Source organism: Scophthalmus maximus, chromosome 16 (assembly GCF_022379125.1).
Source record: "Scophthalmus maximus strain ysfricsl-2021 chromosome 16, ASM2237912v1, whole genome shotgun sequence".
In the NCBI taxonomy this organism is placed as follows: domain Eukaryota; kingdom Metazoa; phylum Chordata; class Actinopteri; order Pleuronectiformes; family Scophthalmidae; genus Scophthalmus; species Scophthalmus maximus.
Genome location: NC_061530.1, coordinates 3,850,833 through 3,876,171, shown reverse-complemented (window position 1 = coordinate 3,876,171; position 25,339 = coordinate 3,850,833). Strand labels below are relative to the sequence as shown.

At 41.6% G+C, this 25,339-nt stretch overlaps 1 protein-coding gene across 6 annotated transcripts in view; it reads left to right on the top strand.

The window, feature by feature from the left end:
• The window catches only part of ryr2a (ryanodine receptor 2a (cardiac)), a 149,690-nt gene that overhangs the window by 370 nt on the left and 123,981 nt on the right, over window positions 1–25,339 (top strand). The gene's annotated exons all lie outside the window — the stretch shown is intronic.

The window sequence follows — 25,339 nt, the reverse complement described above, 5'->3', positions numbered from 1 at the left end:
CAGAGAGGAGAAGCCGCGCGTCGGGCTGCAGGCGGGCTGTTGTGTGTTGGGTGGATGCGGGGCGCAGTGCGGTCCTGCTGCATCCGCTTCACTTCTCCTCCATCAGCAGAGGCAATGTCACGGTGCCCCGAGGATGCCCCCCCCCCGCGGCGGGGCTTGATTCCACAGTCCGTCAAATGTCGAGGGTGGGATCGGCTCGCATCGCCAGGGATCAAGGGATCCAGAAAGTCACGTGAGCACACTGCACCTGAGTATTCACTCTTTTTTTAAAGGAAGGGGCGGACACACGCGTCTTTGCACAGCTGTCCTCATATGTAAATGAGCAAGTCCTTTATTTTGGAAGCCCAGTGTGTGCGCTTGTTTTGCCAGGACTGGGAAGAGTGCAGGTGCCCTCGTTTTTTCTTAATAGCTTGACTGCGAAAGGAAGATGACTGCAATGATATTCATATGCCACTACTAATTCCTATAAAATAATAAATAATATCAAAAATAACCAAGGGAATTCTGAAGCTTGATGGTGACCTGAGCACATTAAGACGGGACTATAGGTTTTAAAGATGCATCGACCATTTCAAAATAAATAAATCAATTGATCAAATGAGTGATATTGTAATGTTGAGGGAATCATCACCTGCTGCCGCACTTCCACTCCGATAATTGTTTAGGTTTGGTTTCACAGTTCCAATAAACCTTGGCGCACCAGGGATAGATCCAGTGTACGCCACAGATAAACCAACTGTACGCCACAGATTGAAACACTGTACGCCTCACATTAACTCACTGTACACCACAGACTAAGACACAGTACACCATGGATTAACTCACAGTATGCCACAGATTATCTCACTGTACGCCACAGATTAACACAATATGCCACAGAGGAACTCATTGTACACCACAGATCAACGTACTGTACACCGCAGATTAACACACTGTACGCCACAGTACGCCAAAGATGGCTGACTGTACACCACAGATTAACAAAATGTATGTAACCGATTAACCAACCGTACACCACAAATTATCCCACTGTACACCACCCATTAATGCACTGTACACCACACATTAACCCACTGTACACCCCCCCACATTGCCCCACTGTACACCTCACATTAATTCACTGTACACCACTTATTACCCCACGGTACACCACACATTAATGCACTGTACACCACCCATTGACCTATTGTACACCCCATATTGCCCCACTGTAGACCTCACGTTAATGCACTGTACACCACTTATTACCCCACTGTACACCACACATTAATGCACTGTACACCACCCATTAACCCACTGTACACCCCAGATTGCCCCACTGTACACCCCATATTGCCCCACTGTACACCACACATTAATGCACTGTACAGCGCACATTAAACAAATTGTACACCACACATTAATGCACTGTTCAACACACATTAACCCAGCTACAGTTCTGCTTCAAAAAAGGGAAAACGGAGTGATTGATGCTGTAAGTAAATTAAATTGCTCCGAAACAAGACGAGAGCAAGAAAAAACACACTATGTTTTTATTAAGATTTTACTTAACATTTTCGCCCCCCCCTCATGCAAAAATAAAGATATGAAGAGGTTGTTATGGCAAACTACCATTTTCTCTGTAGTAATGGAAAATGTGATGTGTTAAATGTAAAATGTTAAATATCTAGACTCGGATCACTTTGGTAGACGGCTGTCGAAGAGGATGTCTGGGCTTCTCCAGACCCAGATAAACAGATGGAAATGAAAAGGGGAAAATTTGGAAAGAGGTGTTTTCAAGAATAGATCCTTGAATTTGAGACCAGTTATTTGATTTAATGTCTTTGTAAGGACGGGGCTATACTGCAGTGAACGTTCCTGGTTACTGTGCAGACTGGCCCCCAACAGGCCACCGCTCACCATTTCAGCATGCAGCCTCTGAACCACGGCCTGCAGTGTGAGGTGCCGCTCTGTTTTCAAGGCTGTCATGTGATTCCTGTACACACTGACTGAGGTTTATGATTTTAGAACATAATCACAGCAGAAAACAATAAGCATAAAAAATGTGATCAAACAATTGGAGCTGAAGGGTTAATCTTTTTAACCCTTAGTTAATGGGGAACATTTTTTTTTTTATAGTTGATGGAATATCAAAGTTATTCGTTGTTTTCATTATATTTTGTTTCATAGACAAAACAATTGCAGCTGAACAATTAAGGGAAATATAATAAAAAATGCAATATGGCCCAATGCAATATTTAAATCACAGACGATGCAATTTGTTTTAAAGGCGAGAATGTAAGATGTGACACAAAACACCATTAGCAGTATTGTGCTACACAGATGCCCCAGAGTACAAATCATAGTCTCTCGATATGGTGGAACATGTTTGTTTGGCACAGTTGCAGTAAAAATTGCATCATCGACATTATTATATTTTTTTCCAGAGAAACTGAAATACAAAAATGACCACTCCCATTCAATTTGTAACTCATTGCAAAATCTGTAAAATTAATCGAAATATGATTTTGCTTTTTTTTACAAAGCAATTGAGATAGTAATGCACAGACAATGAAGATAATTATAAGTTGGAGACCTAACTCACACACGCACACACACACACACACACACACACACACACAGTAGTTTATGTATGTATAAAGCTGTAAATATGTGGGTTTTTTTACCTGCCTTGTGTCTTTATGTAAGTGATTTAAGTTTGTGTGATCTATGTTATTGCTGCTCTTATACCAGCAATTTTCCTTCGGCGATGAATAAAATGAACTTATCTATCCATCATTTTGTCCATTAATCTATCTATCGATCCTGCGAGCTATCGATCCATTGATCCTGGTATTTCCTGTCCGGACTAGGCCAACATTATCTATTGTAAACCAATTTGTGTTGGCCATAAAGTATACCTCAGTTTAGGACTATCTTATCTTGTCTTGCTTGGGAGTGTAATATTGTTCAGTCTGACAGTGGCTGCAGTAGAGGACTCCATGTGCCTGGTAGGGAACCGGCCCTGAATTTCCAAGAGTCGCGGATTCCATAAGAAACGTGCATTTCGGTTCTGCCAATCGGTTCCTAACGTCATACTTCAGTCGCGCAGTGAGCATTTAATAGCCCACGAATGGTCTACTTATCTGCCAGGAACTGCTACACGGACCTGAAGTCACCGCGTCATCCTCGCGCCGTATGTCAACTACGCACGTGAGAAGACGAGCCCCTTGTGTTTACACCGTGGCTGACCACATCAGACGCTCGAAATTTTGGGACACAGCAAAATATAATACCTGCAGTGCAGATACTTTGTGCAAGAGAGGATGGAACCTCCATTGTGATGAACCCTTTACTCACACACGGGGGGAAATTGAAGGAATGCACCGTGTTCGATGTGTCGCGGTCCTCCCCAGGGAACGTCTTCCACTGTGGTAGGGACACAGAGATGTGATGCCACTTCACAAGAACTGAGCCCAGGAACGGCACCCGAGCGCTCCGTTTCATTTACTGCTTCATTAGGTGCAAGTGACTAATGTTTGGACGTGCACTGCATCAGAGTCAAACGCTGCTGGCAGAGACAAGAGCAGAAGGCAGTAGCATAGCAACGCTCATCCAAGGCGACAGCACAGACAGGAAACGGTTTTCTGAGGCAAACTGAAATCCTATGAAGGTTATCCAGAAGTCTTCTGTGGTAAATGCTAAAGAAAGAAGACAAACACGCCCACTGGGACAGTTTAAGTGGTAGGGTCGAAGCGCTATCTGGTTTCACGGTATAGCACAGTATGGAATTTGACGCTTATCACACCGTAAACTTTAGCAAATTACCGGTTTTGGGGGAAAAAAATCTAATAATGAAAAAAGAATCTCAGCCGCGCATCTGCTGTGCAAGAGCACCTACACTAAGTTAGCGATAGTTTATGTTGTGTAAAATATTTTACCATCATTAAGACTGTGGCGGGGAACTATAGTATATACTATACTGTATAGTAGCCTTTGTACAACATGCACGCAGGGTATCATCGCCCCTCCAATGCTCTTCATTTTGGAGTTGACCCCCTCAGTTCTAAACATGCAGCATGTTGCTTTCTACTTTTGAGCTGTTTCGATGTGGACTAGCCGTCATTCATATACCTGCAGACTTACGGCAGCAAAGCTGACCTCTCCGTCGGCCCATCATAGGTCTGCCTTCGCATGAAATCCCCTGAAGTCCCTTTTCAATGTCTTGTACTTCATTGCTGCACTAGCTATTGATCAGTTCGTCTGCTCGTATTAATTTTCCTCCGCGGACACTTGTGTTGTAATCGCTCACATGGTAGTTTGCCTGTGATTTCTTTTTTCCCACTGCCCTAATTCCATCAGTACCACCACAGAGTCATGTGGCGGAATATTGAACAAGTCACTTTAATAAATCAACCAATAAGACTGTTATCACCCTCTTATTGACCAAGTGTTTCCCTTTGTAGTAGGCTGTGCAAGTGAACGGTGCATTTTTTCTTGATCTTAATGAGCGCAGATTGGCTTCAGCGTTCAGGGTCAGAATGTGTGAAGGGTTATTGATTACCAGTGGTGAATAAGGTACAGGAACAACCCGTTCAACTCATTGTTTTCAAATCAGCCCCACCTTGTCACTGCATCTCGTCTACCGATACAACGTCTGTTAACAGGTACCATTTAGCTCCACTGCCTCTGTAAAACATGTGACCAGGGCACTTAAAAAACGAGCAAAGCAACCTCCCTTTACAAAGATACGTGAATGCATTATATACCCAGTTTCTTCTGCTCCCCCCCCCCCCCCCCACACACACACACACACACAGCACCCTTCTCACTAGTCCTGCAGCACTCCCTGCTAAGTGCACTTTGAATGCAGATCAATACATGGTTTCTGGTGACCTGCTGGTGTCTCAGCACAAAGCAAACAGCGTGACAGCGGCTGTGTAATTGTGTCCGTTTAATCTGTCGTGCACTGAAACGTCTGTATTTGCGAACTGTAGAAAAATTGGAATGAGCGGAGAGTTCCACTGCAGGTCAATTAAAGGGACACTCCGCCCATAGGGCACATAACAGTGCTCCTGTGACCCCACGTTTAAATCTGCTAGAGCCAGATTTTGATTTGGATCCGCACCAAATTGCACACACTCATAGATGTCAGACCCCTTAATATTACAGTTTTTTTCCTTCAAGATCCATCCATTATTCCCTATAAAATCTGTGAAAATGGAGGTAAGGAGTTCTGTCTCGGCCCATGTCCCATCCTTCTGTCATCTGTCCGTCCATCCATCCATCCATCTTGATCTTTAAAGGGTCTATAACAACGGCCAACACTTCCTCCCTTTCTCTCTGACAGCGAGACGCATAATAAGCTGCCAAAGGTCCTTGTCGGGGGAACGTTGCCTTGCAGTAGGTTGTACATTTGAACCAAAGACGGATCTTTTTTTCAGGTGACTTTATTTGGTTTCATCCACCGGCGTTCACCTTAAGAGGAAAAAACAAAACTCACTCACACTTTCTATGTTGATAAAAATAAAAACATCTTTCTAATGCATCAGCTTCCTGCAGAGAGCCTTTGACAAGTCACTGCCACCACAGCCAGTGTGATGTTTGTTGGTATTAGAGGACTGGAGAGCAGTGGGGGGGTATGAGAGCAGAGACTGGCTCCTGGAGTTCAGCCGTTGGGTGGGCGCAGCCTTTCAGAGCTTGTTTGTGTTAGTATAAAAGTTGCTGCACCCATTCTGCCAGTTCAGCACTGTCCTAAATTCATCAAGGGAGCTCAGTCCCCCTTGTAAGGACACGCTGACTGGCCTGTGGAGCAAAACAAGTTTTTATTAACGTACACAGCTGACCCGGAATAGAAGAAAAAAAAATACCACTGTTATATAAATCAGATAATTAGGAATGGCCAACGGAAAACTGGGGAATATAGCCAATGTTCTGAGTATCTGTATCTTTGCATCAGAATTATTAGGACGTTCATGCAAATAGATCATATATCCATTACTGATTTTTGAATTAATTTCAATAAGAAAGAATTCTAAACAATACACAGAACACAGGCACCCAAAGTCACAGCACAATAACAAAAGAGAAAAAGTGAAAGGGGTCAGTTAAAATCCTCTGTTTGGTTCCATAGATATATTTCAGGCACTCTGGAGCTAAGAGAGAAGATCTGAGGTCTGTGGCAGTAATATGTAACTCCGAGCTGCATAACACTCACATCATGTATTTACGTCAAAACAGTAAAATATAAATAGTAAAATAAGTAAAATATACATAGTTACAAATGGCTGAAACTGGCTGCGTGTGAAAAAAACTGAATTTCATTTACATGGTCAGTCATAGGTGGACATAGACATGCCCTTGATAGTGTAAATAACAGTAGTAATAATAATAATAACCACTTCACAAAGAGCTTTAAAATGAAATATCAGGAAACGGGTGAAATGAAATGATTCCTCCAAAATGTAAATGAAAAGAATAATAGTTAAGCACAGTGGGTGTATTACTGTGGCTTTGAACTGCAGATTATAGATTTGATCAGTGATATTCGACCTTAGTGGTTTATCATTAGATCTGATTTTGCAGTTCAAAATGTCTGACGAATCTGAATTGAGCGTACTGGTTAACTTCAGGCAGTAAAGTATCAGCTAGAATTCTATGGCAGTGGAAAAGAAGTTGTCAGTGCACCATAAACACACACACACACACACACACACAAGCATAGATTGATGATCCTTTTTCCCCATATGAAAGTTTAATGACTTCCCTCCTAGTTTTAAAAATGTTATGTCCTCCCTGAGCCACACAATTCCCAAATTATCTATCAACCAAGCACTCTGCCACTTTGTGTGTGTGTGCGTGTGTGTGTGTGTGCGCGTGCATGCATGCGTGCGTGCATGTGTGTGCGTAAGAATGATATTTACATATATAAGAAGCATCAATCACTGTCTCCTGCTGGAGCCCTTTTAGACAGGCAACACATTCGATCGCATCATGTTGTTTAAACGCTGACTAGTCCTTGGTGATATTTACATCAACGTGTCTCACAACTTTATTGCGAAGTGACAGCATATTTATAGAAAGTGCCCAATGCACTTTGGCATCTGGGGTCAAGTGTTGAAGCTTTAAGTGCACCACCACTGCACAACGCCCTGAATCACACGGTGAATCACACAGAGGCATTTTCACATCCGTTTCATCGTAAGAGAAGCAACTCAGCTGCCTGTTTGTAGTTGCTGATTGAGCGATCGCTTCATAGACTAATTATTGCAGATTTTCTTTTCTTTGTGCAGGAGAGTCGAGGATGGAGCGAACAAGTCAATGTTATTTGTTCATGTTCGTGGTCTTTGGGTTAATCTGAGGGCATTGATACAGAGACGTTACTAGTTAGGACAGAGTAACACTGCTTACATGAAATGATGTCTTATTCACACATGTGACCAACATGTTCAATTGCTATCGGATTAATATAACTGGTTGCACACACACACACACACACATACACGCACAGTCATGCATGGTCACACAATCACAGGTTATCATGAGAAAAATCTGACAGATGTGTAGTATGTGTGTTAGCTGAGACCCTGGGGTTATCAGTCAGTCTCTAACTGGAATACAGTACCTGAATTGTACACTGCGCTGATTTTCTCACTCCTCCGTGTCTCTCATCAACAGTTCATTGTAATGTTTCCTAAGAGTGTTGGGCTATGTGTACTGTATGCGTGCATCTCGGGGCTCTATTGAAATAAGGAGTGCTCCAACACTATTTTATATTTTAATATAATAAATGCACAGGTGAGGTGGAAGGTTCGTTCAAATTTAACATTAAGGCTATAGTGGGAAAGTGTGGGAGTTAGACTGAGGACAGACGTGTCAGACCCACGTCTGTTTCCGAGGCACGGTGCGGATTTCTTTGAAAAGAGTAAACTAAAAACATGGAGCAAGTGTGCAGCAATGACAGAATAATGCTTCAAACACAATTTAAGCATTTTGACAGTTCATTGTGCTTGTCTGTAAATCAGGCTGCTTTTATCTATAAATGCATTTGAGTGATTATTGCAGTTATCCACGGCTGCTTCAGCTGCTATCACTTCATTTAATCCGTGCAGCTCGTGTACAGTATGTGGATAAATCTGCAGCCTCTCATTTTAGGAGTCCTGTACTGGGGCACTGTGCCATAGTGGACATCCACTGTGTTTGCATATTGTCAATGCATTTTCAGATGACAGCAGGCTGCTACAATGCAATGCTTCCCACTGCAGACTGCTCTGTTATGACAAAAGATACAGATGGATGTGGTCATTTGACGTGTTGTACTGTACGTGGTGGCGTTTGCTTCCATCCAGACAACAATACGATTCGCCAGTAAGGCATTCGCAATTCATTGAGCTGTTCTCATCATGTGTCATTGTGATTGACTCAGCTTATTGTTGATCTCAGTCTTCTTCTTCATCGCTCTCTTTCACCCCCAGTCTCTCTCTCACACACACGCGCACACAAACACACACACACACACACACACACACACACACACACACACACACACACACACACACACACACACACACACACACACACAGTCATTAACCGCAGTGGTTGAATGCTCTTCTTTTCGGTCTGGTCGGGCGCCAATTAAACAGCACATGCCGCTGCTGAATAATTAAAATGGAGTGGTGAGGCTGATTGGTGGATTCATAATTAATATTGGACAACATATTGGTCAGTGCACTCACTGTGATTTAGAGCCTGTGTGTGAGTGATTGTCTGTGGTCACTGGTTGTTACTGTTTGTAGTGTTTGAAACGAGGTCCCGTAAAAGCAAAACTCAGAGCTAATATAAGTGTGGAACAATAACTAATACAATAGCCCTTTGAAACTGTCCCACTCACGTTATGCTCTTGCTTTGGGCTGATTAATGTAAAGTTTGTTTTTATTGTGATGTAACAAAATTTTACTGCCCAGAGCTGTCATTTTGTGTAACAGAACTGAATTTAAATGAAAAGGAGAACATTTTCTAGAGGAAAGCTCACAACTAGCCGGTTGCAGCCGGTATATCTCAGTGGGCCACACCACTGACCTCCTTGGGGGATTTGATTCCCACTCAGGGCGTGGCTAACAAAATCCAGTGTGGGTCCTTAGGCAAGGGCCTTACTGCAACCTGCCATACTGCCTGTAACCGTTCATTGAAAGTCACTTTGGACAAACGCGTCAGTTCAAATGAATGTGATGTAACTATGCATGAATGAAAAAATGTATGCAAAAATGAGCCTCATCAGTTGTTGATTGTCAGAGAGAGAGCACCGAAAAGATTCTCTTTTGTTGTAAAGCTCAATCTCAAACATCACCCACAATGGATCTCTCTCGGAGTAGTAGTTTTTCTTCTTCTTCAGTTGAAAGTTGAAGCTGTCAGTAATCTGTACAGGTTTGGGACACCATGGGGCGAATGACACATTTTGTTTGACTGAAAAGGAGTAAATACTAGCCCTGCAGCAAACAGCCGGTGAAATGAGCCTGTCTTCAAAGGTGCTTTAAACGTGAAACATGCTTTGTAGGCGACCTTTTAACAGGTTCAAAGGATGAACAGAGGGCGAGGCATGAGTGTGAATTTCAGCAGGGAATGGGAGTTTCTCCTTTTATTGAGCAATGACCTGACCTGGGTGCCACGCAATCCTCCTGATAAAAGGCAAAAACAAAAAGTATTCCAGCAACTGAATGGTGTTTAATAAAAGAAGATCAGCCCGGTGTCAGTTGGGCCATCTTTCTGGCTCAACTTGTCCACCAAGAACAGGGGTCCAATCGATCTGCCAGACTCAGTTTTCTCCAGATATCCTCCCCAGAGTGTCTCTGTGCCGATGTACTGCAAATATAAGTCAAAGTCAAGATGCAGCATCCATTAAATGTGTCACTATTTGACAAATGAAGCCTGCATTTATTGCCAACTGAAATGTCAGCTTCAAGTATCCCTATATTCCATTCCACACATTGCATGTACTTCCAAAGAGGTTGAAAACATACAGATTTATGCGTAGGGATGTGTACCAAAACCAAGTATTAAACGGGCCCCGGGGTTAAATATGAAAAACCGTAGTATCGATAAGCTCCGACGTTATAGGTCCTGCTAACAGGATTGAAAAAAAATTGTTTATGATTCACTTTCGCTATGCCCAATCCTGAGGAAAGATCTGTGCGTTGCAGCCTGTCATGTGCAAGGGGGCGGGGCCAGCTCTCACTGCCCGTCTGTCTGTCACACACGCAGCCCACATACGGAGACACACCTGCTCTGAGCGGCGATGGCGCAGAGCGAGAGCGAAAGAGTCAAAAGTCCGTTGTGCTTCGCACCCAAATCGATGTAGACAATGCTCATTGTGCAACAAATGTTTTGCAAGTAAAGGCGGTAACATATATATACATATATACAGTAATATTAACCATTAGTCATATAGTGTTTATATATTCATTTCAGATCAAATGAAATCAATGTTTAGATTGAAAATTATGTCATTTGTTTCACATTTTACATTATAGTCAATGATATTGTTTTTGGTATTTGAGTTGTATTTAATTTATTATCACGTTCTAATTTATATCAATCATTTGTTCAAAATACTGCTGTTCAGTGTTCAAGAATGTACTTTGAACGGAACGAGAAATAAATTGTCATTTTGTTTAAGTTTTTCTCCTAAAAAGGAAACAAAAAACCCCTGATTAGAGTAGTGTTAAAGTACCGGGTCGATTAGCAGTATCGATAACAGTGGCATCACCTTTAAAATCTTAACGATGCCTATCCCCACTTTTGTGGGTGACAAATTTAAGTAAAAACCTCAAACATAATACATTGACATGCCTCTATACACCAAACTCCTCCTCACTGAAAGGTTTATGGACTGTGAAAATAAGTGATGTATTAGCTCTGCGTTGAAATAGAACCAGTCCACTCAGCCCCTGTCTCACTGTAAAATATAATCCCATCATAATTTCATGATGTTTTCTGTTACGATTTTGACTTTAAATGGACTGAATACTTGAGTTAAAAAGTATTTACATATGAGTATAAATTACTCCAAAAATCCACACACAAACAAGACAGTAGATGTAACCCCGTTATTTCTACCCCTGCTGCTCGTCACTGCACACAGTGATAACAACCAAGTGTTATGACCAATAGTCACATCATACAATACAATTCGTTGAGAGATTTAATATGCTCATTTTAGTTTGAGAGATTTGAGAAGCTGGAACATTAATGTGCAGATTGTCTAGTAAATCCATCCCCTTCCTTCTCCAATATTCACAATTTGATGAAACTTTTTTTGAAACTGTTGATTTAGAAGTGAGTTTTTTAAAATGTTTTCTAACGAGTCTGATGAATAACAGTCTGGCCAATGCCTCTGCGGCTAACATAAACTCAGTCATTGGCAGAAGTTAACCTTTGCGCGGTGGCCTCCTGGTGGGCTAGCTGTCACCTGAAGAATCCCAAAAGTTATGAATATAATATATATAATTAGGGATGCCACTTTTAATCCAATGTCAAACTTTGTTATGGACATTAGAAGATATTAAATGTTGGAACTGTAATGGCTTGTATTACAGTATGTGGCTAAATCCATTTTGTGTGGTTTAGATCCCTTTGGCCATAGTTGGGGTCTTGTTGCTGCTCTGGAGAATGCTTCGTCTCGCTTTTGCTCTTGTTCTGTTTCACACGTTGACTTTTACCTTGGATTGCTCGCATTGGCAAGTCCTTATTGGAATCTGCTTTTTAGAAATTGTCTTGCCAGTTGTTAATAATTTGTACAGTCCAAATATTTGACTGTCTGTTTTCTCTGCCGCTGAGCATCTGCTGGTGCGTGTGCATCCTTTTAATGTTTCCTAGCAGTCGTGCTGATCGAATTCCCTCTTACTTAATATAGTATGGGAAATAATAAAGGAAAATACTTTTTGAACCAAAACAATACCTGACTTTGATAATAGTTAGATAATACAAGAAGAAAGCTTAACTTTTAAGTGCTGCTGGACAAAAGACTACTTCCTCGGTAATCTTCTGATCCCCTCATTTGATACTGTACATTCAATGCCTCCGGTACCAGAGACAGCAAAGCAGCCTCACTGCGTGATAGAAGCTCCACCAGGTTTTTTATTGCTCATGGTTTGTTCTTTTCCTTACGGGATCAATTTCATCGCCTAAACTGAAGCGCTCTACTTTGGGATTCTCTGTCCATAAAGCTTTATTCCAGAAAGACTTCATCCATTTGAGTTTTTGCAACCGTTAGTCTTGCCTTTTTGTGTCCTTCTTTCAGTGGTGGTGTTCTCCTTTGCCAACGGAGCCCTACTTGGTTTACTGTGTGGCGTGCGGCAGCAGCGGCTGCTCCGGGTCAGCCCGAAGCTCTTGTGATTTGTTTTTCCAATAACTTCATCAACCATTGCAGAGTTTCCTCAGTGAGTTTCTTCTCAGTGTCACCTCCTTAAAAGCTTCCTCAGAGTTTTGCCCGTGAAACCTTTTGATAGCATGACAAACTGAGTGGTTTTTTTATTGTTGTTTTACAATGAAATGCTCTCAGCTCAGGAAACAGTCACACCTTCCCGATGCAGGAAAGCCCTCATTCATTGGTTAATTCAGGTCATGTGAACACAGTGTTATTTGTTTTTTGGTCGAGGACTGATTTAAATCAAAAGGGGGCCTGTAAACATACCCAGGGTACAATTTGTGTTTGTGTTATCAAAAATGTTTTTTTTTTCTTTTGCTCACTAACCTAAGACATTTTATTCAAACATTCTGGTAGTCCAAAAAATGGTCCATGTGCATTAATTTCTGAAGGTACTCAGAATTTTGTACTTGAAATTCAGGCATGCCATTAGAGGGTTACCAGGACTGTAGGGCTGATTGTTTAAAACTCACTGATTCAAATTAAGTAATATTTTTTCCTTGCTTTATTATTCCTTGCTACCATTATATATATATATATATATATATATATATATATATATATATATATATATATATATATATATAATTTCATTATACAAATTTGCAAAAGACACAAAAAAGGCAGGCTTGTAATATTTGCTGATCTGGAGCAAAACAAATCTTACTTTTCTCTCTTCTCAACCAGCTCTGTCAGATCCTCACTGCAGTGTGGACACTTGCACGAGGCATAGAGTGTGTGTGTGTGTGTGTGTGTGTGTGTGTGTGTGTGTGTGTGTGAAGAGAATGAGAGAGTTATGAGTGGTCGTATAAAAGAGGAAAGGCTAGATGGCATGGCATCCCTCACTTCTCTGTTTCTCTCTTCCTTGCTGCTCCTCACTGCAGTGCTCTTATGTAATCTGATTGATCATAGCGGAATGTTATAGTGCAGAGTGGATGGGAAGAAAGGAGAGGGGAGGGGAGGAGAGGAGGAAAGGAAAGGAAAGGAACAGAGCTGAGGAGAAATGGAAACATGTAATGAGCAAACATAGCATCTGTAATTGTGATCACTGTTTTTCTCTCTTATAGTTTGCTCTCTTATAGACAGTATACGGCAAAACGGAGTACCAGCACAGTGACTGCATAGTGCTGACTGTGGAAGCATGGGGGTGGGAGTGTGCTGCTCGGGGGCTGCATGAGAGTAGAGGGTGTAGCAGAGATGACATTTATGGAACCATGAACCTATGAACCATATTGGTTAGACTGAGAGACACTGCATGTCACCTACAATACACCTGCCAACTGCACCCATTGGACAGTGCTAGCCATCAATCACATACTTTTCACACTCCAATGCATATGTGCTTTATCGTCTATTTTACTCTAAATGAGACCATCATTTTCAAAATGAACATAAAGCTTGAAACTAGCGATTGGGACCATAAACTCTTCAGGTAAATGTTTGCTGATGTAATAAATCAAGTGAGAAGTACAGTCATTTTCTTATAGACCTGACCGGACTCCTTTTTCAACCAGTGGAGTGGACCAGCCCTCTGCTGGTCATTAGCCTATGAAAATCAAAAATGAACCGAGAGGTCCCAGACTAATACGAGTATCAGTCTGGCTATGCCAGGCTATTACTTTGCAGGTATTTTTGCCATAAATCTCCGATATTCCTCAGCACTTTTTAAATATTATTTGTGCTTTTTATCAAATGTTGCCATTGTAAACAAGATAAACACACAATGTGCTCCGAGAACTGGATTCCAGAGTGAAAATTGGTTGCTTAGTGCACAAGTAAAGTTCTAGCTTCTGGGTTTTCTACTGCACTATGCGGCCCACTGCACATATGAATCAGTGTTTCTCCAGCTGACCCTCACTGTGCACCCACCCTCGACCCACAGACTTCACACTTGATGATGTCATGCATTGTAAAAATAGCTTTTTATTCGCTCTTGGAATATTTCCAGTTATAAAACCCTCATGGATTCAACATCATACTACAAAGTTGTTCAGCCTGGCTCTGGACAACTGGTTCAGATTTCTCTCCCACTGTGATGTCACAGTTGGACTCTTTTGGGGTAACTCCACCTGCAATTTGAGAATCTCCACTTTTCTGTCGAAGGGGTGTGGGATTTCCTAAGCATTTTGAAACTGGTTGATCAATCACAACAGACTGGGCCAGCTGGCCAATCAGAGCAGACTGGGATTCATCGGGAAGGGGAACTATAGGAAATCCAGTCTTTAGACAGAGGGTGAAAAGAGGAGCTGCAGGAATGGGCAGTATGAGAACACTGATGCCTTTTCTGAACATTAGAGCATGTAAACCTTTTCAAGTGGTATCCCAAATTAAAATTATGAACCTGAATATGAGCATAATATGTCACCTTTAATGTTGGTTTCCACCACATTGTAGTCTAAGTTAGGAGATAGGACTTGTTGACCCAACTATTTCTAACCATAATGAAAAGGAAATTTGTTTGTGAAATTCAATTAAATGTTAAAGAGCTAACTTGGTTTTATTTCCATTTGAATAGTGATACTAACTGTAGTAAGATGTAGGTTCGAAAAGTCCAAAACAGTGTTAATTGTAGATTTTATATAGGAGCCTGGCTGTGCTCCTTAAAGTAGGATCAACTTTTTTTCTGTTTTGTGACTCTTAGCAGTTGTAACAGCAACCTACATACTGAAAGTTGAGCAGGTGTGTGTGTGTGTGTGTGTGTGTGTGTGTGTGTGTGTGTGTGTGTGTGTGTGTGTCAAAGCAGAGTGGAGCAGAGCATGCAAAGAGTTTGAATAATGGGATCTGTGCAGCATCTCATACATCATGGCTGATGTGTGTTGTAGATGGCCAGCCTATTTCTAGGAGACCTACAGTACCTATTGCATAGAACCAACACACACTGACACTGCAGTGAGTGCTGTTTTTTTCTTCTTCTTTGTACTGGTCCCAGGGGGCCGGCTGCGGCCTCTCAAAGACACCACAGAACTCTGCAAAGTCTTAACTTAATGCAGCGTCCCACATATGAAAAAACTCAGTGAAATGACAGCACAGCCTCTGCAGTGTTTTCTATAGGAATAGGAAAGGAGCTTCAATGCTTCCTTTCTTGTTTCCTTTAGCAGACGGTACACTGGACCTTCCTATGTGATATAGGCGCACCACAATTCATTGCCGCAGTGATATTTAACGTGATGCGCCATGCACGAACGTAAACGATTCAATCCGAAGTAGAAGAAGAAGTAGGAGAGTATGAATATGACCCAGAAGAGACGCACGTCATCATATAAGTTACTGTTACATATGAATCATGTACATCTGATGTCACACGGTGGTAAAACACTGAAAAAGGCTGGATGGAGCCGCTGCGTTTTTTGTTGTCCATCTTTGAAAATTTGTAGTTTTATTATTATTTCAGTATGGTGAAAGTTGAGTCGGATTCTCTGAGCAGCGCTGTCAGCTTTTCCTAAGTCCTATCAGTCCTCCTTTACACCTTTCTTTGACCTCATGACATTTTCCACTGATGTCAATGAATAGTAGATAGGAAGAATATTTTGCTCTTGAGCAGAAACCATGATGTACAGGTCAGGAGAGTTTTGGAGACCATTATAACAAAGAAATTATGCTAAACAGAGGATTTCTGTTGTTTGGAGGATTTTTGGTTTTATAAAGTCCGACGTGGAACAATAACTACATATACTGCAAATGTTGTCGAGCTAAAGTTGTTTCCTGATTGCTCCACCACCTCAACCAACAGCATTTTGTGGAATAGGAAGAATGTATGAGATTAAGATCAAATAAGGCTGGTGAAACAGTAAAACCAAAATCGAGTCAGATGTCGCTTGAAGACACTTTAACTCGAGCGACTGCCTACGACCGCAGTCTAGATCTGCTAGAGTTTTCTTAGAGAGCGATAAAGCTTGGGATAGTATAATAGTCAGATACAAAGATACAAAAGAAATCTACAAGGAATAAACATTTTAGTTTTTATGTTGTTATGATGTTTACGCTCACAGTGTAGAGTGACATAGCTGTCATTGGAGCTTAAGAAAAAAAATGATATTCTTAATAGTTCTTCTGACATTCCTGTTGCACATGCTGAACAAGCTCCAAGCCCAAACTCCTCCACTGACCATGGAGATGATGTTGTTGTCATTAGGGGTGTAACAATACACGCATTTGTATTGAACCGTTTGGTCCGAAGCTTTCTGTTCGTCACACATTACGAACCGAACGATTCGTTGGAATCCTATAACATTTATAAAATAAAATAAATAATCCCGACTGATTCAAACAGGGCAAAATAAATAACGGTGGACATTGGTACATTCCGAGGCACCGTGCAGCCGTCTGCTCTAACTGCAGACATCAAGGGCTACACAAAGCTACCTGACAGCAACGTGTCGACAAGTGATGATTAAAAACTCCACCCGCAGTGATGTACGGAGCCCTGGAAGGAACAGAGAAGAAGATGAAAAAAAGAGATATACTGTTACGTAACTAATGCTAATTGCTAATGATTTTAAACAGGACTGCCAAGTCAAAACTATTTGCGACGAGTGTCCGCTTGCGTCAATAGTTCCGATGTTTCTCACTCATGTTAAAACCGTGTCTACTGCCAAGCACTGATTTAATGTTTTTATATTTGAGGCCAATCTCAAAATAAAACTCTGTACACCTCTCCCACGGGTGTGTGCGCTCCACTGTTGTGTCTGTGAAGATTCAGATTCATCCCGGTCATAGTTATTCGCCAGAGTGTTGAATCGGGAGCGACTGAACTTTGTTATAATTTCTTGAAGACGTTTCACCTTCATCCAAGAGGCTTGCTCGGTTCTTAAATAAGAGGTGAAATGTCTTTAAGAAATTACAACCAGGTTAGGGTTACTCCACTAACGTGTTTGGTTTCTTTGCTGTGCTGGACTGACCCGTAAGCACATTGAAAGTTTTACAAGATATCGCAAAGGTTTTTCGAGATCTCCCAAAACTACATCTCTCTTTTTTCTCTCTACATGTCCTCTCTGCAGCTCCGTAGTATTGTGAGGTGCGGTCCGCACCATCTTTTTGGTTTCGATTTACATAGCCAGGGCTCAACTGAATCGCTTACTGCCCCTTTAAAGGTACCCTGTATGGTTTCTGACCTTTAGTAGAGAAATTGCATACTTATTTATTGAGCCACTCCCCATTGGGCTTGTATAGTACACACACACACACACACACACACACACACACAAATACACAATGCAGGATTTAAAATAGAAAAATTACTTTGGCAAATGTGAGGAAGGAAAAACATTCTACATATCATCTACCCTTCAAGAAGCATTTATGAGTCCCTGTGACCCCAGGAGATTAGTTGTTAGAGGCAACTGTGATTCTCACACACACATTCAATGAAACAGCAAATTTCAGAACTTCCTCACTTCGGCCCAAACTAGGGAGACGGCCTCCCCCTCTTTCTGGAGCCAGCGTCATGTCTCCATCTGCCACTTAAGTAATATGTTCCTTACTCTGACATTTTCAGTTCCATCTTCTGTTTTATTTTGTGTACTCACCTCTCCTCTTGTTTCAGGTCTCCACTTCTTGCCATTGTGTGTTTTCCCGATTTTCCATCCATGTATCGTCTACCGCTTTATCCATTTAAGGGTCGCGGGGGGGGGGTAACATTGGGCGAGAGGCGGGGTTCACCCTGGACAGGTTGCCAGCCTATCGCAGGGCCACATACAGAGAAAAACAACCATTCACTCTCACATTCACACCTACGGTCAATTTAGAGTCTCCAATGAAGCTAACCCCATTCTGCATGTCTTTGGACTTTGGGAGGAAGCCGGAGAACCCGGAGAGAACCCACGCATACACGGGGAGAACATGCAAACTCCACACAGAAAGGCCCCGGTTGGTTTGAATCCCGATTCAAACCAAACCAGAACCAAACCAGAACCCTCTTGCTGTGAGGCGAAAATGCTAACCACTACACCACCATGCAGCCCATGTGATTGTCTGCCCTGCCCTAATGTGATTCACCAGGAGCAATTATCTCCACTCCTCTGGTGTATTTAATGCACGTGCGCCCTCGTCTTTTTGCCAGTTTGTTTGCTCATGCAAGCATTCCAGCAATTCCATAGTATCGTTATCTTGTTATTTAGGGGCTCTACTTGTGTTTTTGACCTTGTCTTTTGCCTAGCCATTTTATGGTTTTGTTTGGCTTAACTAACTGTGTACTAGGGGTGGATGATCTTAATTCAGCATATGATCTGCTTTTCAGAGGAGGCGTGCAGATAGTGGGGAAGGTTCTGCAACACTCTGGAGAAGGAGGATACCGTAATGACTCAGTACAAGACAGTCTTGTGACAGAAAACAAAGCGTTGCATTTTGGGATATATGTAGCATTTTTATCTTGCTAGGCTTGCGAGTGTTTTGAGGTCTGTCTTTAGCAAGTCTTTCACTTTTAATCCACCAGTTTAACCCACAGGAGTCTGACAACAGCTGCAAAAGTGGAAATAAATTGTTGACAAGTAAAGACGATCTCTGAACATCTCCTGACGTCTTTATTGCAGGAATTAACCAGAGAGAAGTAACGTAGACTCTTGATTAATATAGATTGTAGAATAATGTATTTCCTTCAGTAAATCATGTGGATACTTAGTCCACTTCTGTTGCAGACAGCATAACTCAATGATCACTACAATCACTGTGGAAGTATATAAAAATATATTTTATTTTTATTTGTCTCACTGATGTTGTTTGGTTTGGCCCACTTGTTTTGTGTGGATAGCCTAGATGGCGAGAAAAATCGGGATTCAGGGTCATTGTGTAAAGCTCTTTGGGAGCTCGTTCAGATAGAAAAGCTCTATTTCAAAGCAATCCGTTTAGCATTCTATTTATTGATGCCTTTCATCCCAGAATGGTTATTGGGATATGTGACGTAATCTCACTGATATTGTTAGCCTCAGGATCATACTTAGCACAGGTTATGGAACCAAAATGCTGGAGATAGACTGCACTATGTCCTTTTCCCAAGTTACCCAGGATGAGAGGTGTTGGGCAGGTGTTAGGATAATAAAGACCCTCAGCTAAGTCTGAGCTCTCCCTGTGGAAGGAAAGGCCTCTCTGCAACTGTTAGTAACAGAAAGGACGGAATTCTGCCATCCAGTTCTTATGTAACAGGTATGAGAGCTGCCTCTGTATTCTTGGTAGGAAGTAAAACATGTTACCAGTTGGTGTTGGGATCGTTTTTCTCCATGTCCCTTGTCTATTTTCACGGAAAGAGTTTCAAGTCGCAGTTTTGGGGATTTTTCCAAACTGGATCCAGATAAGACTTGTTTATCTGCACTTTACAGATGATGTGGCTTCAACCAGCAATGACTACAAAAATACTGGGGCCATTTCTGGTTGAGAAATGGTTGGGATGAATGTCAGCATCTAGTTCTTTGCCAGAAAACAGTGGGTTGGTCTCTCCTGGTTGGGGGTCAGTGGCTGCGCCAAGTGAAGGAGTCAAAGTATCTTGGTTTGACTTTTAGTTCACACAACAGGAAACCAGATTTGTGACCCATGCTGCATGACTTTCTGCCCGTCTCTTATCCAAGTATGTCAATAGAAAAAGTATGCTGTCTGTTTCAAGAGCAGCAGCCCAGAGAGAGACAATTGACAGTAGGCCTGATTAAGTGTATTCTCAGAGCCATTAACTCCCACCACCTACCACAGCCTGGCCAGTTGACACACGGCAGGTTTGCTCCAAACATTCATGCTGTTGCTGCCATATTCTGAGCCCAACATCTGCAACCTCAGCAGAAATCCAGATTCTGACTTTTACTGGGGCGGCTGTGGCTCAGGAGGGAGTCAGTCGTCCACCAACCCCCGAAGGTCGGCAGTTAGAGCCCAGCTTACCCCAGTCCGCATCCCAATATGTGCTTGGGCAGGACACTTAACCCTTAATTTCGTCTCTTTCGGCAGTGTATGAATGTGACAGAAAAAGCATGGTAAACAGCAGCGCTGTGTGAATGTGTGTGAATGGATGAATGTGACTTGTCCTGCTCAGCGCTTTGAGTGGTCAATAAGAATAGAAAAGCCCCAGACTTGTCCATTTACCATTTTACTGCCAGTGTTATCGGAGTTACCGTAGCCTTTCTGTCAGCTCCAACCAGTTTGACCATTCTCCTCTGACCTCTCTCCCCAGCACAGAACTGTTGCTCACTGGATGTTTTTATTCTTCGATTCTCAGTAAAATCTCTAGATACTGTTCTCAGGCGATGAGCATTTTCAGAAACACTCAAACCAGCCCGTCTTGTCTTTAGTGAGTGTGCAGTACAATATAATGCAGTCAAATGTAACATGTATACAAAAAATCTTTTTTGTTGAGATTAGAACATTCACCAGGGGTGTATTCCAGAAAGCAGTTTTTTTTTAAATTTCTGAGTTTGTTAACCCTGAGAAGAGGGATACTCTGCGTTTTCCGTTACAGAAAGAGAGGTCAGTTACCATGGTAACTGACTCTGTGATCCTAACCTACTCGCTGGCAGGCTTTCTTTAACAAACCCTGAGTTTCTCCCTATCTCCTCCCTTCTTCTGAACCTGAGCTAGCTGTCAAAAAACAGGGTGTCCATTTTTTAGTTTTTGACATGGAAGCACAATAAATTCAGTAGCTTTACGTCGGGAGAGGATGTTGACACCCCATATAGATCTGCTTTCATTCCCCGTTGATTAATTAGTAGAACTTTATCGTTTTTTCTCACAATCTATCAGATATCTGAACAATATTCTCTGACCTTATTTCCTGCAGTTTATTATCCCAGACATGCGACCTGCAGACTGTGATGATAACTATGGGAGCGTGCCCACACACACACACACACACACACACACACGCGCTTTGTCAGCAGTAATGGTACAGTCCTAAACACTGAGGCAGTTGTTTGTAATTAATGCTAAGAGTAAGCACGTAAACCTCATGCTCATAGTTTTATCACAAACCCAGCAGTTGCAACTCATTTGTTTTTTGCATCTGTGTATTTCTGTGGTTGTAATCAGCCTGCAATATTTAGACAACAAATATATCTACAACCTGGCCCATGACTGCAGCCTGGCCTGATGACCAGTGGGAGAGTACCATGGCATTCTCACATATGCTGAGGAAAGTGCAGTCAGTCCATGTTTCAGTCAGGCTGCCATGTGGTCAACTGCTCTCTCCCACTCACTGAACACAGCTGAACCACTGCCAGTGAAGGGACTGCACATTCACTGAGCGGGATTTAAAGTAGCTCATGTTTGCCCAAAAATCCTGGACTACAGCTGTCGTGCTTTCAAATGAACTCAAGTTCAAATGAATGAGAAATAACACATAACTAAACCAAATCCGATGGCGGAATCTCTAAATCCCTGGTCTTTTACCTCATGAAAGCAGCAACTATGAAAACTTAATGCGGTCATCTGGCAGTTGAAATTTTTATCAGTAAATTATTATTGCTGACAGTGATGAGTGGCCATAGTGAGAACCGGGACATTTTCTGATTGGGCCGTTGGCTCTGTGTGAGAAGAATAAGAGTGAGACAGAGGAGGTGAAAGAGATATATAGCTGTGGCTGGCAGAGCGGGCTGGGCGGCCCCCTCTGGTTCTATGTGGCCGTCGTCTCCCTCACGTCTGTCTCCCTCTGCAGCTAACTACGCTCTGCTCTGTCCCACAGCTCCACCCACACACTTTCATTTATGTGTTGGTATCTTTGTCATTGTTAAAACACTACAGCAGCTGTACAATACAGAAACACGGAGGGAAAGAATAAAAAGCCACTCTACACTACAAGACACACTCAAATATGTCTCTTTTAATAATTATAATAATAGATTTCATTTAAAGAGCACTTTTCATTGCTTGATTGTAGTGTGTAGTTCGAGTTCTCATCCATCTGTGCTCTGAATGATTGGCTAGCTGATGAAACCATTGCCATTTAACGATTTTCATATATATTTGCAAAAATATATTGCAACAGGATTTTTTGAAATCCCTAATATCAGCATTGCCATCCATCCTAAAATTCTAATGTGCTGGTCCAGGTGGTGCTAACGTCAACTACTTCACAGACTATACTGTTGGGTTAATGACCATGCAGTATCTTTTTATAAAGTGATTATGTAAAATATTAATAATACTGTCAGTGTCTGGCCTCTGCTGCTGTTACCCAAATTAAATGAAGTACTGTATTTTCCTCTGAAATATAGTGAAATGAAGTCCAGTAATTCAGTCTGACTCTACAAAATTAAAAGTAGCCACAGTCTCATAACTGACCCTAAAACTCTGTTCGACAGGTTAGTACAGTATGATCCAACATGAAATGGAAATAGTCAAAAAAAAAGTGGTTAAAAGTGGCTAACGTGGCTAAATTGATGGATGTCTGAAAACTATTACTGGGACAGGCCATTTCCAGTGTCACAATCGTTGGCTCACAGTTTGATGACAGTTACAGCTTGTTTTTTAAGCAACAGCGGTGGCCACCATCAGAGGTAATATAAGCATATTATATTATTATATAATTGACAAATCTATCATTTGGATTATCGGTGCAGTTTATAATTTGCCTGAAATGATGTCTCCAAGTTGCTTGTTTATGGAACAATCAGTCCAGTATCCAAAGATACAGTATATCATTTAGGGTGATATGCAATTGAGACATTGGAGAAGCTTGAACTGACAAATGTAATTTCTTCTAAAATTGTGGCTTTGTTGTTCTTCAGTCAACCAATCGTTTTAAAACTAGCGTTGGAGCATATTGTAAATACAAATTACATATTTTTGCTTTGTTGCTTTGTTGAGTTTTTCATTCAGCTTTACGTAGTGTTAGGGGATAAAGAATTCTTTGGAATGATACCTATACAGTATAATATTAGATGATAAAGACAAAACCAGTGCCGTTTATATAACAGCAATTGTCTCCTGATTGCAAAAGAATTTTTTTTACGGGTTTTATGTCACATTTGTGTAATACTCAATACTGCTGACTGCTTATGGTTTGCAGGGCTGTGGCTGTCCCATTGTCATTAGTTCAACAGAGCTGAACTGTTTTCATGCATTAATGCTGCAGTTCAGTCGTGTGTGTTAGGCCTGTTGTGGACTCAGTGACGAACGATGCACGCAAAGAAAAGTAAACTCATACAGCATAAAATACAACACCGTGCGTGAATGAAACGTGATCCTGCCTATGCTGTGTTTTTCTAGAAATGCTGACAGCATTTAGAATGATGAACAGCTGACGAAACATGGGTTAGGATGTCTCTTCTCCTCCGCCGCAGCTCCAGGGTTCAAGTTTCCAGCAGAGGGAGGTGTGTAGGATGTGGGTTTGATCACAGACTATTGCTCTTTCTTCTGTATCTGCATCATGCACAGTGGTAAGTTAGAAGCAGATATGACAAAATATACATTCTCACATTTTCCATATGATGAATGGATTAAAATAAGTACTTAAAAATATAAAATAGATTAAAATGTTTAGTTTAGTGAAACAAAAATTAGCACTAATGTAAAGATTTACATACATGATCTATATAGACAGCGGATGATGATATTGCCCTCTCAACACAAAGAAATATTGAGAGAATGCTGTTGGGAATAAGGATCTTTACATGAGTTAATAGGTAGATCTCAAATAATTTACTTTACTTTAAAATTTTGAAAATGAAAAAGAAGAGAAAGAAAAAAAGTAGGGTGGATAAGAAAAGGAACACGTGTAACTGCAACTGGCTGCATGCACACACAGCCTGTCCACAGTAAGGGAACCAGTAGTTATGAAGATGTCTTGCTCCGGACCAATGGTCTGGGTAAATGGACAAATGAACCAACAAACATTATGTTTCCGAGAATTTTAACAGCCCAGTGTCTTTGTAGAGATTCATTGGTCTTACGAAATAATCCTTGAAGATCCCTTCCTTCGGGAATGTAGGATGATGTCAGTGTGATGGTTGCCTATGTAAATTCTTAATCTATGCCATATGTCTTCACTCCTACATAAAGACAAGGTTTTTTCATAACAGCTGGCTGCTTCTCCCTGCTTCAAACTCTCCTCATTCCAGTTCGCGGCAGTTAATCTGTGGCTCTGACAATTTTCTGCCAGCATTTCTCTTTCTCCCCCTGTCGTCAATATCAACGTCCTTCTTCTAAACCTGGTTTAGTGGGAGCCCGGCGGTGCTGCTCTGTACTCAAACGGAAAGAGACATTAGGGATTATGGCTATAATGTTGCTGGCCCATCCTGCGTGGGTGTGTCTGTATGTGCTTGATGTATTATCAGTTTCAAAGAAGTAGGCACATTATTCACCATAAGCTACTGGGATTACATATTTACAGTGTCTTGAACTGAGCAAATAGTAGAAGTAGTTAATTTTCAGGAAGAGGAATAAGTTTCCTCTTTGAGATAGTTCCATTGTCTGTCTCCAAGCCATTTTTGACCACTAAGGGGCAGGCAGACCAAAACAAAAACAAGTAACATGAGTCATTAGAGTAGTGTTTCTGTCCACATAACAAAAATAAAGAAAACTTGAATAAGGAAAAAAAGAATTAAGAAAACTACAGTACAGCCACAAGTTGTAATTGTGCCTTCAGTACAACTGCACTCAAAACTTCCACCATGTAACAACCTTCATCAAGTGTGATTGAAACCTGGCGTGTATGTTCAGGAGGTAGGGCAGAATTCTCCTGTGTATGTCTCAGTTTGATCAGGGGTGCTCAAAAGCTTTTTGAGTTATGATCACAGATGTGATAGGCCACGCCCACTTGCACTAATCAATATTTCCCTGTGGTTTGTACTTCCCCTAAATCATGGCCACCTAAAGTATTGACATTCTGTCCATCGGCTTTTGAGGTACATGTTTTTGGTATTAGTGCCCCCCAAGATTTCTACCAGAGGGAAATCACTTTCAAATGGAGGGGATCCAGACCGTAGTCTGGCAGAGCAAATGAAATGAGTGCCCAGGATTCGTCTGGGTCCC